Here is a 16,245-nt window from a genome sequence, read left to right as displayed (position 1 = left end):
CTTTTTTTTTTTTTTAAGTTGTCATGTTGTCAAAAATTCCTTAGCTTTATCTGTAATAAATACCAATAAATAACCAAGCTGGGTGACAAACTGACAATAAAGCTGTAAATGTAGGTATTTTGATTGTCCCCCAGCTTTCCACATAGGGGTAGCTTCATTAAGACAACCCCTATGTAAGGAGCTCAGCCCTTCCTGATGATATATGAGTGGTATACGTGGATCCCCGCCATAGGATGGAAGACGGATTGCAGTTGGACACAGATGGAACTACAAGAATATATACTGGTCTCAAGTGAGCCACCAAGCTTAGTGGTTACAGTAATCTTACTAGAGACAACAGGATTAAAGGGTTGTCTCACTTCAGCAAGTGATGGATGTCAAAAAAAAAAAAAAATGGAGACAGCACGTCCAAAAGGCGGAATTTTATTCCAGATGCAACGTTTCGGCTTAGTAATAGCCTTTGTCAACCCGTGTTTGTGTCACTTCAGCAAGTGGCATTTATCATGTAGAGAAAGTTAATACAAGGCACTTACTAATGTATTGTTAGTATCGATATTGCATCCTTTGCTGGCTAGACTAATTTTTCCATCATATTATACACTTCTCGTTTCCATGGTTATGACCACCCTGCAATCCAGCAGCGGTGGCCGTGCTTTCACACTATAGAAAAAAGTACCGGTCTCTCTTGTGACCGTGGGAGCTCACATAAGCTAGTGCTTTTTCCTATAGTGTGCAAGCACGGCCATCGCTGCTGGCCTAAAAAATTGGCTGTAACCATGGAAATGAGAAGTGTATAATGTGATGGAAAAATGAGTCTAGCCAGCAAAGGAAGCAATATACATAATAACAGCACATTAGTAAGTGCCTTGTAGTAACTTTCTCTACATGATGAATGTCATTTGTTGAAGTGAGACAACCGCTTTAATGGTGACAGTAATCTTACAAGAGGCACCAGACTTAATGGTTATAGTAATCTTACAAGAGGCACCAGACTTAATGGTTATAGTAATCTTACAAGAGGCACCAGACTTAATGGTTATAGTAATCTTACAAGAGGCACCAGGCTTAATGCATACAGTAATCTTACAAGAGGCACCAGACTTAGTGGTTACAGTAATCTTACAAGAGGCAACAGGCTTAGTGGTTACAGTAATCTTAAAAGAGGCACCAGGCTTAGTGGTTACAGTAATCTTACAAGAGGCACCAGGCTTAATGGTTATAGTAATCTTACAAGAGGCACCAGACTTAATGATTATAGTAATCTTACAAGAGGCACCAGACTTAATGGTTATAGTAATCTTACAAGAGGCACCAGGCCTAATGCATACAGTAATCTTACAAGAGGCACCAGACTTAATGTTTATAGTAATCTTACAAGAGGCACCAGACTTAATGGTTATAGTAATCTTACGAGAGGCACCAGGCTTAATGCGAACTGTAATCTTACAAGAGGCACCAGGCTTAATGCATACAGTAATCTTAAAAGAGGCACCAGGCTTAGTGGTTACAGTAATCTTACAAGAGGCAACAGGCTTAGTGGTTACAGTAATCTTAAAAGAGGCACCAGGCTTAGTGGTTACAGTAATCTTAAAAGAGGCACCAGGCTTAGTGGTTGCAGTAATCTTAAAAGAGGCACCAGGCTTAGTGGTTACAGTAATCTTACAAGAGGCACCAGGCTTAGTGGTTGCAGTAATCTTAAAAGAGGCACCAGGCTTAGTGGTTGCAGTAATCTTACAAGAGGCACCAGGCTTAGTGGTTACAGTAATCTTAAAAGAGGCACCAGGCTTAGTGGTTGCAGTAATCTTAAAAGAGGCACCAGGCTTAGTGGTTACAGTAATCTTAAAAGAGGCACCAGGCTTAGTGGTTACAGTAATCTTAAAAGAGGCAACAGGCTTAAAGGGAATCTGTCATCAACTTTATGCTGCCCATACTAATGGCAGAATAAAGTAGAGACAGATGAGTTAATTTCAGTGGTCTGTCACCTATAAGTTACTAGCAGAAGGACCCGGCTTTGCACTGGCATATTTAATCTATTTCATTTTATGTTTCTGTGTGTCGTAAAACGATATCAACAGTTTCACCCCATAATAGTGACCTCTACAGTGGCCGCCCCTTTAACATTAACCTCCACAGTGGCCACCCCTTTAACAGTGACCTTCACAGTGCCCGCCCCTTTAACAGTGACCGCATTTTTAACAGTGACATGTACAATGCCTGCCCCTTTAACAGTGACCTCCACAATGCCCACCCCTTTAACAGTGCCCTCCCCTTTTCACAGTGTCCTCCACAGTGTCCGCCCCTTTAACAGTGACCTCCACAATGCCCGCCCATTTAACAGTGACTTCCACAGTGCCCGCCCCTTTAATAGTGAACTGCCTGCCCCTTTAACATTGACCACCTTTTTAACAATGACCTTTATAGTGGCTGCCCCTTTAATAATGACCTTCACAGTGCCTGCCCCTTTAACATTGACCACCATTTTAACAATGACCTTCATAGTAGCCGCCCCTTTAACAGTGACTTCCACAGTGGCCGCCCCTTTAACAGTGACTTCCACAGTGCCCACCCCTTTAACAGAGACCTCCACAGTGCCCGCCCCTTTAACAGTGACCTCCACAGTGACCGCCCCTTTTACAGTGACCGTCCCTTTATCAGTGACTTTCACAGTGCCCGCCCCTTTAACAGTGACCTCCACAGTGACCGCCCCTTTTACAGTGACCGTCCCTTTATCAGTGACTTTCACAGTGCCCGCCCCTTTAACAGTGAACTCCACAGCGGCCATTCGTTTAATAGTGGCCCCTTCCCCCCATGCATGTAGCAGTGTAGTTGTGCCGTCATACGTCATATAACTGAATATTTAAGGACCTGCAAACTACTAAAACCTGTGATCAGTTGTTATGGCAACCTGGAGTAGGACCTGCGAGCTTCTATTGGCTAATAAGGGACATTTGATGGCAGTTTGGATTTAAAGAGAACCTGTCATGTGGATATTTGATTATAATCTAACTAATTATATACAATCATTAACTACTAAAAAGTACCTTAGATGTATTCACTTACTGGTGTGACAGATGGTTACCTCATAATATACACACAAAGATGCCGCATGGCGGCGTATATTTAATTCACAGCTATAGCCACTCCCCTGCCCACCTGCTGCTGATTCATATGGAAACAAACTGTCATTCAGCAGCAGGTGGGCGCCGAGAACCAACATCACAATTATTGCAGACCGGGCCTGGAAACGAGTCACGGCCACCGGAGAAGAGTCCTGGTTATTCATGAATTCCTGCCCACCTGCCCACCTGCTGATGACTGACAGTCTTCTACCGAGTTTTCTCTCTTTCTCTGTAGGAGAGAACTGCCAATCATCAGCAGATGGTGAGAGAGCAGGAGATTAGGAATAACCAGGACTCTTCTCAGGTAGATTTGACTCTTTTCAAGGCCTGAGCTGCAATGATTATAAGGGTGGTTCTCGGCAACCACTTACTATTAGCTCATGAGTGACACATCGCTGACATCAGCATTTCTGTCACTATTTTATGCTGCACTCAGTCAGGTCAGCATAAAGTTGATGACAGGTTCCCTTTAATGGTTACAGTGATCTTACAAGAGGCAATAGGTTTAGTGGTTACAGCAGTGATGGCGAACCTATGGCACGGGTGCCAGAGGCGGCACTCAGAGCCCTCTCTGCGGGCACCCGCACTGTGAAAAAAGTCTATGGTGTACCAATATGCCTTAGACTTTTCCTGCCATTCATGAGCGCAGGGCGTTTAGACTATATATACCCTGTCAGTTTGTTACTCAGCACCTCCTGACGAAGCCGCTGAGGTGAAACGCGCATCGGGGTCTTGCGCTTTTGGGCTTACACTTGCGTCCATCATGTCTTCAGGTACGTTCCATGTATAGTATTATGGTATATCTATACATGGTCTCACTTCACATCCGTATTAGGCCCAGGATACCATCCATGGGACACTATTATATTTGATATCCAGTGACCGCTTTTTATTTGTGACATTCATTAAATATGTCTGAGTCTGGGATGTCTATCTATATATATTTTTTTTGTTGATGTGAGGTCCATGAACATTCAGTTATTTCTTGATCCTGTTGTATAATACACACCCCTTGTTGGGTTTGTCTTTTATTTTATTTTCTACGCAGGATCGATTGTTCATGCACCATTATTATTCATACCTGTAGGTGATCCATACTATATTGTGTGGACACACATGGTCCCGCAATTGTGTATATTGCCCTATATTTCTCTGTACACTGTTTTCCATCCTGTCTTTTCCCTTATTTATTATATTCGAGAATAAAGTGATATTTTGATATATTATCTCCACTTGCTTGCAGGCTTTACAGGGAGTGCAGAATTATTAGGCAAGTTGTATTTTTGAGGATAAATTTTATTATTGAACAACAACCATGTTCTCAATGAACCCAAAAAACTCATTAATATCAAAGCTGAATATTTTTGGAAGTAGTTTTTAGTTTGTTTTTAGTTTTAGCTATTTTAGGGGGATATCTGTGTGTGCAGGTGACTATTACTGTGCATAATTATTAGGCAACTTAACAAAAAACAAATATATACCCATTTCAATTATTTATTTTTACCAGTGAAACCAATATAACATCTCAACATTCACAAATATACATTTCTGACATTCAAAAACAAAACAAAAACAAATCAGTGGCCAATATAGCCACCTTTCTTTGCAAGGACACTCAAAAGCCTGCCATCCATGGATTCTGTCAGTGTTTTGATCTGTTCACCATCAACATTGCGTGCAGCAGCAACCACAGCCTCCCAGACACTGTTCAGAGAGGTGTACTGTTTTCCCTCCTTGTAAATCTCACATTTGATGATGGACCACAGGTTCTCAATGGGGTTCAGATCAGGTGAACAAGGAGGCCATGTCATTAGATTTTCTTCTTTTATACCCTTTCTTGCCAGCCACGCTGTGGAGTACTTGGACGCGTGTGATGGAGCATTGTCCTGCATGAAAATCATGTTTTTCTTGAAGGATGCAGACTTCTTCCTGTACCACTGCTTGAAGAAGGTGTCTTCCAGAAACTGGCAGTAGGACTGGGAGTTGAGCTTGACTCCATCCTCAACCCGAAAAGGCCCCACAAGCTCATCTTTGATGATACCAGCCCAAACCAGTACTCCACCTCCACCTTGCTGACGTCTGAGTCGGACTGGAGCTGTCTGCCCTTTACCAATCCAGCCACGGGCCCATCCATCTGGCCCATCAAGACTCACTCTCATTTCATCAGTCCATAAAACCTTAGAAAAATCAGTCTTGAGATATTTCTTGGCCCAGTCTTGACGTTTCAGCTTGTGTGTCTTGTTCAGTGGTGGTTGTCTTTCAGCCTTTCTTACCTTGGCCATGTCTCTGAGTATTGCACACCTTGTGCTTTTGGGCACTCCAGTGATGTTGCAGCTCTGAAATATGGCCAAACTGGTGGCAAGTGGCATCTTGGCAGCTGCACGCTTGACTTTTCTTAGTTCATGGGCAGTTATTTTGCGCCTTGGTTTTTCCACACGCTTCTTGCGACCCTGTTGACTATTTTGAATGAAACGCTTGATTGTTCGATGATCACGCTTCAGAAGCTTTGCAATTTTAAGAGTGCTGCATCCCTCTGCAAAATATCTCACTATTTTTGACTTTTCTGAGCCTGTCAAGTCCTTCTTTTGACCCATTTTGCCAAAGGAAAGGAAGTTGCCTAATAATTATGCACACCTGATATAGGGTGTTGATGTCATTAGACCACACCCCTTCTCATTACAGAGATGCACATCACCTAATATGCTTAATTGGTAGTAGGCTTTCGAGCCTATACAGCTTGGAGTAAGACAACATGCATAAAGAGGATGATGTGGTCAAAATACTCATTTGCCTAATAATTCTGCACTCCCTGTAATAGCTAAATGACAAAGTACATGGAATATACTGTATACTATATTGAACTATAGTATTCAGAGTAAATTGCCGTGTAGGCACTTTACGATAAACAAGTGGGTTTTGGGTTGCAGTTTGGGCACTCAGCCTCTAAAAGGTTCGACATCACTGGGTTACAGTAATCTAAAAAGAGGCAACAGGCTTAATTATTACAGTCTCACATGGGGAAATGAGAATAAGGTTACAAGGGTTTCTCAATAACTTAATAATTACAGTAATCTTACAAGAGGCAATAGGCTTAATAGTTATATGTATTTAATGCACTTATATAGCGGTACTATATTCCGCATCACTTTACAGACATTAGCATCAAGATGTCCCCAATGGGGCTCACAATCTAAGTTTCATCTATTAGTATGTCTTTGGAATGAGAGTACCCGGGGAGAAGATACAAACTCCATGCAGATGTTGTCCTTGGTCGGATTCGAACCCAGGAGCCGGTGCTAACCACTGAGCCACCCTACTACCCATATTAAATTAAACAAGAGGTCACAGGCTTAATAGTTACAATCTCACATGGGGCAATGAGTGTATGATTACAAGAGTCTCTCAAGAATGGCACAGTCTTAGGGTCCATTCACACGTCCGTAAGTGTTTTGCGGATCCACACGGACACTGGCAATGTGCGTTCCGCATTTTGCGAGCCGCACATCGCCGGCACTATATTAGAAAATGCCTAATCTTGTCCGCAATTGCGGACAAGAATAGGACATGTTCTATTTTTTTCGGGAACGGAATAGTGCGGCCCCATAGAAATGAATGGTTCCGCAATTCCGTTCTGCAAAATGCGGAACAGAATTGTGGACGTGTGAATGGAGCCTTAGAGGCACCAGGTTTAACAGTTGCCCTGTCTCTTTAAGAAGTAGCATCTCACTCTCTCCCCTGGCCTACTGTGCACTCAACTTTCCTGGTCAAAGACACCCTGGCTGGAGTTTCCTTAAAGTGGCGGCAGTGAACGTGACTAAGCTGCAGTTGGCACTAAGATCTCTCCAGACCACCCTCTGTGGAACGTGCCAGCTTCCATAAGGATATTGGCGGTGTAACCCCCTTGCTGACCTCCGACTCAGCCCAGCCTTTGCCACGTTACCAGGCAGTTAACCCTTCACTGCCAACAATGAGTCACAATATATAGTGCAATATACAACATATACGGCGGGATTCTTAATGTACACAATGTGATTCTTCTGAAATGCCCCTGGACACCCTGCCTGAGATATATGACTCTACTAAGGTGTCGGAACACTGCCACAGGATGTAAGTGACATCATCAGGTCACATCAAGTTATGATCTCAATAGACAGAGTTCTATGTTGCACTTAGTAAAAAATACCTTTATATGTTTAACTCTTTAAGGCCCCTTTCACACGGGCGAGTTTTCCGCGTGAGTTGAACGCATTGCACCCGCACTGAATCCGGACCCATTCATTTCTATGGGGCTGTGCACATGAGCGGTGATTTTCACGCAGCAAGCTCTATTTTGTGTGTTTTTCACACAACGCAGGCCCCATAGAAGTGAATGGGGCTGCGTAAAAATCACAAGCATCCGCAAGCAAGTGCAGATGCGGTGCGATTTTCACGCACGGTTGCTAGGAGACTATCGGAATGGGGACCCTATCATTATTTTTTCCCCTTATAACATGGTTATAAGGGAAAATAATAGCAATCTGAATACAGAATGCATAGTACAATAGGGCTGGAGGGGTTAAAAAAAAAAAAAAAATTATTTAACTCACCTTAATCCACTTGTTCGCGCACTTGTTCTGTCTTCATCTGTGAGGAATAGGACCTTTGATGACCTCACTACGCTCATCACATGGTCCGTCACATGATCTATCCCCATGGTGATGGATGATGTGATGGACCATGTGATGATCGCAGTGACGTCATCAAAGGTCCTATTCCTCACATATAAAGACAGAAGAGATGCCGGCTGCGCGAACAAGTAGATTAAGGTGAGTTAAATTTTTATTTTTATTTTTTAACCCCTCCAGCGCTATTGTACTATGCATTCTGTATTCAGAATGCTATTATTTTCCCTTATAACCATATAATAAGGGGAAATAATACAATCTACACAACCTTGAACCCAAACCTGAACTTCTGTGAAGAAGTTCGGGTCTGGGTACCACAGTCAGTTTTTTATCACGCGCGTGCAAAACGCATTGCACCCGCGCGATAAAAACTGAACAACGGAACGCAAACGCTGTCAAAACTGACTGCAATTGGGTACCTACTCGCGCGGGTTTGCCGCAACGCATCCGGACACGCTCGTGTGAAAGAGGCCTAATACTCTATTTCCACTGCACAAAACTGCATCAGGGCTACTACCACTCCCATCCTCTGCCTGACTTCTTGGGGCTCGCTGCAGATAGATAGATCATGATAGATAGATAGATAGAAATAGAAAGAAAGATTGGACAAACTTAATTAGTTTCATGGAAATATACTGGACAGTTTTCTATCCACAGTTTCATACTATAAGATAATTCCGTATCGTCTTCAATGGACCATAAACTGTGTCTGTTCACAAAAGAGAGAAGGGTCCAACCACCACTTCTATATGTATGTAGCAGAGCCAAAAGCTCATGGCAGGAGCAGAGCTCGGAGCCCTCTCATCTCTCAGCCTCTGAATGCTTCGCCTTTCTAAAGCTGGATTCACAAGGTGCCAAAACAGTTCCCTCAGAAAGTGTCAGTGTGAGAGCTGTTCTTGGCCTCTGTTCCCCAGGACTGTCTGACGAAATTCCAAGAAAACCTTCATATGGAGTTAAGGAATCTGCGAGTAGAAGTCCACATGGAGGTCTCCTGTATTTAAATGATGTCTTTGTATGCGCACAAACCAGCCCTGTTCTAATCTGATAAACCCCCCAACCTGACGATGTTGGCTGGGGCCCTGGTGGTGCTACTTATCTAAGGCTCCATGAGAACCCAGTGCTGTGTCCAACATAGAAAGGTGCAGCTTTGTTCTAGGGTCCTAGGGGTTTTATACAAGCTACGTAGTCCGGAGCAGTACATGGAAAATAATCCAATGCATTTTAAAAAGTTACTTTATTTTTACGGAGATTATTTCTAGATGTAAATTGTTATAGCTTGGTTACTGATGCCCTGATAAGAATGAAATAACGTTGTGCAAAAATCTGCATGTTCCCAGCTGTTCCCATTCTGATACTTAGCGGGTCCCAACTGGTCTCTGCTTCTTGGTCCTTCTCGACATGCAGGAAATGCCTGCTCAGCCAGTCGTGGCTACATTAGTGATCAGCATTGAGACAGAAGCTTCGGGAGAGTGAAAAGTTGTATATATGGGGGACATTTATCATAAAACGTCGCACTTGATTCTCTCTGACCTGCTAGAGGATGCGACAAATTTACATTGAGGTGCGAGCCTCTCATGAATTTTCCGCATCCCTCCGCTGGCCGTGCGACACTCTTAAATATACGACAACAGGTTTCTATCCTTATTTACGCCAGAAGATCTGTGCGCCCTTCTAGCCTTCCCTTGAAACGCCCCCTTTTTAGAAGTAACATGAAAAGTCGCAAATTTCACGGCACATACAGTGTCCAACACCATTTGCGACTTTTCCATGGAAATTCTGGTGTAAAAAGTGTAGTAAATGCCCCCTATGTTTTAGTTTTGTTACGGCATTCTGACTCCTAAAAATAAATAAATAAATACATTTAAAAAAAATACATTAAAAAATACATATCTATATATATATTGGGTGGACAACCCCTCTAAATCACCGTACACCAGTTATGTAAGAGAACACAAAACACAATAAATCCTCTTAACCTTAGACAATATTACATATTATACAACAGATTTATTATAATGATATAATACAGCTTTTTTTTATTATAACACAATTTTTTAAAGAAATTTACTATAAGAATAATAAAACAGGAGACGGTATAAAAATAGAAGGGGCCGATGAGGCATCACTTCAGCGGGAAGATTAGCAGGATATAAGTCATGCCTGACAAAGCTTTGATATCTGACATTAAGCTTTTGGCTTTAAGAGTATTGGCCTAGACCCAGATGAGTAATATAAAGAACTTTTTCTGCGTTAAGCAAGAGGGGTTTGTGGGAGGAAATAGTTTGTGAAGCTTCTGCAAGAAATATATTTATAGTAAAAAGAGAAAAAAATCCTCATAGTTTACTCATAAATCAGGGACTATGACGCGAAGGTTCAATAATTCGGATAATACAAAAGCTAAGATGGTATTCCCCCTCTGGTCCTACTATGATAAGCCATACCACAGCGCAATGCCTCCTGGACCCGCACCTATCCAGAACGCAGTTCCTTTTCCAAGACTGGTGAGGCGGCCACCGGCCACTGCGTCTGAAAGGAGAATTAATGGAGAGGTTGCCGCACATACACACAACGTCCTTCAGCCATCTCTATGGGATGGGGATCCAACCTGGAGATAGGTGCAGGCCCCTATTCATTTATAGATCTATGAATGGGAAACATGAGCATGCCACCAGATTTTCCAATGTTCCCTACAGTACTATTTCCAAATAGACTGAAACGTAATTTGGTTCACTGTAATAATTTTGGTGATGAATGGACGATGATCATTGGTAATAAAAACACATGTTAAAAATAAAAATGTATATTTAATTTTTTGATAATTTAGCACTTGATTCCAGTATGGAAGGACTTAATGCTCATGAATTTCAAGAGATCAAAACTAGTGAGAAAGACTTAATGACAAGACTTCCCCAAAGTAAAAAAAAAAAAGAAAAAAAACGATAAAGGTTACTCCATAAAAAGTATCATCTAATTTGGAGGTAGGTGATAAGTGTATGGTCACTAGGGCCCCACTAATAGGACCCCCATGATGATCACTAGAACAGGAGCCTTGAGCCTCCAGAAGCTTGAATGGAGTGGTGGTCACATATATCATGCACTACCCAGGTCAGTGCCCTAGAAAATGTTTGGTGTGGCAACGCGCATGCTCGGCTCCATTCAGTCGGGGAACTCAGGACCACATGTTGTCATGATTAGAGATGAGCAAATCGAATCCCACGAAGTAGAATTCGATCTGAATTTCAGGATAAATTCGATTAGCCTCGAAGCCAAATTTCCTAGTGCTTCGTGTCAGCGAATCGATTTAACCTGAAATAGTGTAAAAAACTAAAAAATTATACTTACCTCCTCCATTTGCTCACAACGGGCCACCAGCCTCCACCTTGATTTAAGATCACGGCCGAAATCCCATGCGTGGTGACTTATGACGTCACCACGCCAGCCGGCGTGATGATGTAATCTCTTGCCGCGCAAGATTTTGCTCCAGATCTTCAAGCAAGATGGCGGCGGCCAGCCTGCCGCGAGCAAATGGAGACGGTAAGTTTGATTTAAAAAAAAAATGTAATGTTCATTTCACACAGTTTTTACACTCAGATGCTGCGATCATGTATGAACGCAGCATCTTGAGGGGTACAATGACCGGGGACGGCGCTATCGCTGCTCCCTGTCATTGCACCTGCTACTTACAAAAAAATGTGCTTTGTGACGAAGTTATTCGCCACAAAGCTAATTTTCTTTTGCAAAATTCAGCAAATCAGCCGAATAAAACTTTTCATAAATTCGCTCATCTCTAGTCATGATCATTGAGAGTCCCATTGTTTGGACCCCCACTGATCAGATGCTTATCCCAAAATCTGCAGCTAGGAGTTAAGTTTATATCTTGGGACAACCCTTTAAGTAAATATACATTCTTGAGTTACTCTCTTTGGTTATTCCTTAGTTATATACAGTGGTTCTTGAAAGTTTGTGAACCCTTTAGAATTTTCTATATACCTGCATAAATTTGACCTAAAACAACATCAGATTTTCATAAGTCCTAAAAGTAGATAAAGATAACCAAATCAATCAAATGAGTCAAAAATATTAGACTTGGTCTTTTATTTATGGAGGAGAATGATCCAATATCACATGTCCAATATCACACGTCTGTGAGTGGTAAAAGTTTGTGAACCTTTAGGATTGGCAAATAATTTGAAGGTAAGATTATAGTCAGGTTTTTTCAATCAGGTGTGAGTGAGCGACCTGTTTTATCCAAAGAACAGGAATCTATCATAGTCTGATCTTCACAACACATTTGTGGAAGTGTATCTTGGCACAAACAAAGAAGAATTCTGAGGACCTCAGAAGAAGAGTTGTTGATACTCATCAGGCTTCAAAGGTTACGATCATCTCTAAGGATTTTGGACACCACTAATCCACAGTCAGACAGATTGTGTACAAATGGAGGAAATCCAAGACCATTATTACCTTCCCCAGGGGTCTTTGGCCAACAAAGATCACATCAAGAGCAAGGTCACAAAGAGACCCAAGGAAACCTTTAAGCAACTAAAGGCCTTTCTCACATTAACCAATGTTAATGTTCATGAGTCCACCATAAGTAGGACACTGAAGAACAATAGTGTGCATGGCAAAATTACAAGGAAAGCAGCTATTCTCCAAAACAAAACATTGCTGTCCGTCTGCAGTTTGCTAAAGATTACCTGGACAAGCCAGAAGGCTGTTGGAACAATGTTTTGTGGACGATGAGACCAAAATAGAACTTTTTGGTTTAAATGAGAAAGGAAAACCCTGAAAGCCAGCATAAAAACCTAATCCCATCTGTAAGGAATATCATGATTTGGGCCTGTTTTGCTACATCTGGGCCAGGATGGCTTGCTATTATTGATGGAACAATGAATTCTGCATTATACCAGCAAATTCTAAAGGAAAATGTTAGGACACCTGTCCATGAGCTGAATCTCAGGAGAACGTGGGCCATGCAGCAAGACAACGACCCAGAGCACACAACTCGTTTTACCAAAGAATGGTTAAAGGAGAATAAAGTTTTAAAATGGCCAAGTCAAAGTCCTGACCTTAATCCAATAGAAATGTTGTGGAAGGATCTGAATCATCAGATCACAGAAGGAAACCACAGATACAGCAGAGTTGATGCTGTTTTGTAATGAGGAATGGGATAAATATCCTCCAAGCCGACGTGCAAAACTAATCAACAATTACCGAAAACATTTAGTTGCAGTTATTGCTGCACAAGGAGGTCACACCAGATACTGAAAGCATAGGTTCACATACTTTTGCCACTCACAGACATGTGATATTGGTTCATTTTCCTTAATAAATAAATGACCATGTTAATATTCTAACTCATTTGTTTGATTTGGTTCTTTATCTACTTTTAAGACTTTTAAGTGTGAAAATCTGGTGTAGTTTTAGGTCAACTTTATACAAAAATAAAAAAATTCTAAAAGGTTCACAAACTGCCAAGCACTATTGTATGTGCCTGGGAAAGCTGGGCAACCAATATGCCAGTTATAGCCATATAAACAAAATGTCCTTATATGTCTTCTGAAAAAAGTGTGTACAAATAATTGGGTCTCTAATTATTCAATATCATCTTTATATTGTGCGCAGTCATTCATTCTGTATCCAGGATCTGAGGAGCTTTATTATTCATGAATCTATTCATGAACCTACTTGGACCTACCATTGTTTTCTAGTACCATTTTCGTGCAGTGACAAGTCGTCCAATTACAATTTAAACAAGTGTGACATCAGCACTATGATCACCCATTGACACATGTTAACAGATGGCACAAGTGTGGCTTGGAGTTTAAAGAAGCACTCCAACAATGTTTTATGCCTATATAGCACAGTATAGTCTATAGTCTCATCATATCCTACATGATGCAGCTTCAGCCTGTCTCCCCTACTATCTGCTTGTGATAGGTTTCTTCATGTCAGTTCTTACAAGTAGGAGTCAAGGGGGTGAAGTGTGAAGCATTAACTTTTAGGATTCACTGTATAATCTGCACACAGTACATATAGTATAGACAGGTAGTGTGAGTCAGGGGAGAGCAATGAAAGCTGGATCTCATAAGATACACTGGAGATTCTGCACACAACACACATAGATAGTAAAGACAGTTAGTGTGAGGAAGGGAAGAGCAATGTGAAGCTGCATCTCATAGAAATGCACTGGAAATTCTAGACATATCACACACAAATAGTACAGACAGGCGGTGTGAGTCAGGGGAGAGCAATGAGAAGCTGGATCTCATAAGATACACCGGAGATTCTGTACACAATACACACAGATAGTAAAGACAGTTAGGACTCATGCACACAAACGTATTTTCTTTCCGTGTCCGTTACGTTTTTTTTGTGGACCTCATAGAAATGCTCTGGAAATTCTAGACATATCACACAAAGTATAGACAGTGTGATTCAGGAGAGAGCCGTAAGAAGCTGCATCTCATAGAATACACTGAAGATTCTGCACACAGCACACACAAACTGTATAGACAGTTAAGGTGAGTTGAAAGAGTTTTATAAATCATCATCTAATCAATGTATGGACTCTCCTATTGCATTACTGCACTCCTGATCCCTTAGATAAGGTATAAATTATATCTAATTAGCATGTAGGAGATACAGAGGAACAAGGAGGACAGAGATTGATGAGGAGAGGAGGTATCCGAGAGCCGCCAGGATGGATTTCACAAATGATGCTGCAATTCTGTCGTTTACAGGAAGTCAGCTATACAAACTCTAAACTGATGATCATATTGGGGGTCATGACATGTGTCACTATAGCAGAGAATAACTTCGTAAAAGGTTTTGCACATCAAAGTAATTCTGACATTGTTTTCTCGTCACATATTGTACTTTCCTTAGGTGGTAAAATTTTACTGATAAAATATGTGTATCTTTATTAAAAATTAAAAAATCAATGAAAATTTGTAAAAATTGCCATATTTTCCTATTTTCAACTGCAATATTTCACATACATGCATAAATACTATTCAATATTTTTATCAGAAATATATTTCCACATCTTTACTTTATTTTGGCTGCACTTACAAAAAACTTTTACTTTTTTTTTAGGAGACTTACTATTTTAACTTTTTTGAAGTACATGTTTTTTCCTGCAACAAGCCAAGTTTGCAGAGGCTCATAAGTGTCAGAATAATATAACCCCCCAAAACTGACCACATTCTGAAAACTAAACCCCTTAACGTATTCATCTATGGGTGTAATGAGTTTTTTGACCCCCTAGTTTTTTAAAGAAATTAATGCTAAGAAGGAGAAAAAAAATTTAATTTTCATTTTTTTTACACAAAAGAGTCAATTTAAAGACAGTTTTTATTTTCTACAGAGCACATGAAAATGAATAAGTACACCCCAAAATGTATTACGCCATTTCTCCTGTCTTCAGAAATACCCCCATTGTGGCCCTAATCCTATGTCTTGACACACGGCAGGGCCCAAGCATAAAGGAGCACCTGGGGCCTTCAGATAATAAACTGAAAATGGTTCAGGCCCCATTGCACACATGTAATGGCGTTAAGCTGCAAAAGGATAGAAACCCCCCCATAAATGACTCCATTTTAAAAACTAGATCCCTTAAAGCATGCATCTAGTGGTGTAGTGAGGATGCTGAGTGCAAAATTATTATAGGATGAAATAATGAGTATATATGGTTTTATTCAAATTGTTAATAAAATTTTCACAGGAAACTGGAGAAAAATTATTTCTAGATGGGCAACCCTGTTACTGTCTTAGAAATCCGCTACATTCTTATCTTTGTGGCGCGTACAGACGAGAAGTGAAGCTGTGCACTCATAATGGTCCATTCACATGTCCGTATGTGTTTTGCGGACCGCACATTGCCGGCACACAATTGCGGACAAGAATAGGACATGTTCTATTTTTTTTTTCGGAACGGAAGTGCGGATCCGCAAATGCGGATACGGACAACACATTCCAGCCCCATTGAAAATGAATGGGTCCGCACCTGTTCCGCAAAATTGCGGAACGGATGCGGACCCATTTTGCGGAAGTGTGAATGGACCCTAAGGGAGGCAGGTTTCTAAAAAGGCATTTGCCTGTACATATGACTATGTCTCGCTAACAAAGCAGTTGTCCCGCATTTCTGTCATTCTTATGCTGTTGTGAGCAGCGTTCTGGTCTGACATAAAATTACTTATTGCAGAAAAAAACTGAACTGTAGTGAAAGGCAACATGTCCAAGAAAACGGAGCAAATGTCTCCAACTATGTTGAAAATTCCAGTTTTTTCACAAGATACAAGAACACGGATAGGGCTGTAATGACAAGCTGGCATTCACGGACAGTGACTGGTCGTATAACGTCTCTTCAGCCCCATCAATCCGTATATGAGAGAGGAACGTGCTAAGTGACGCGGTGCACCATAACAGGCCCCTGCCCGGCAAGTCACCTACAGAATATG

General features: G+C 41.3%; 1 protein-coding gene across 1 annotated transcript in view; it reads right to left on the bottom strand.

The window, feature by feature from the left end:
- ERG (ETS transcription factor ERG) overlaps window positions 1-16,245 on the bottom strand; it is a 223,991-nt gene that overhangs the window by 174,393 nt on the left and 33,353 nt on the right. The gene's annotated exons all lie outside the window — the stretch shown is intronic.

The sequence above is a fragment of the Bufo gargarizans genome, chromosome 3 (assembly GCF_014858855.1).
Source record: "Bufo gargarizans isolate SCDJY-AF-19 chromosome 3, ASM1485885v1, whole genome shotgun sequence".
In the NCBI taxonomy this organism is placed as follows: Eukaryota; Metazoa; Chordata; class Amphibia; order Anura; family Bufonidae; genus Bufo; species Bufo gargarizans.
The sequence above is the reverse complement of the archived record's forward strand: the minus strand, read 5'-3'. Positions and strand labels throughout refer to the sequence as shown.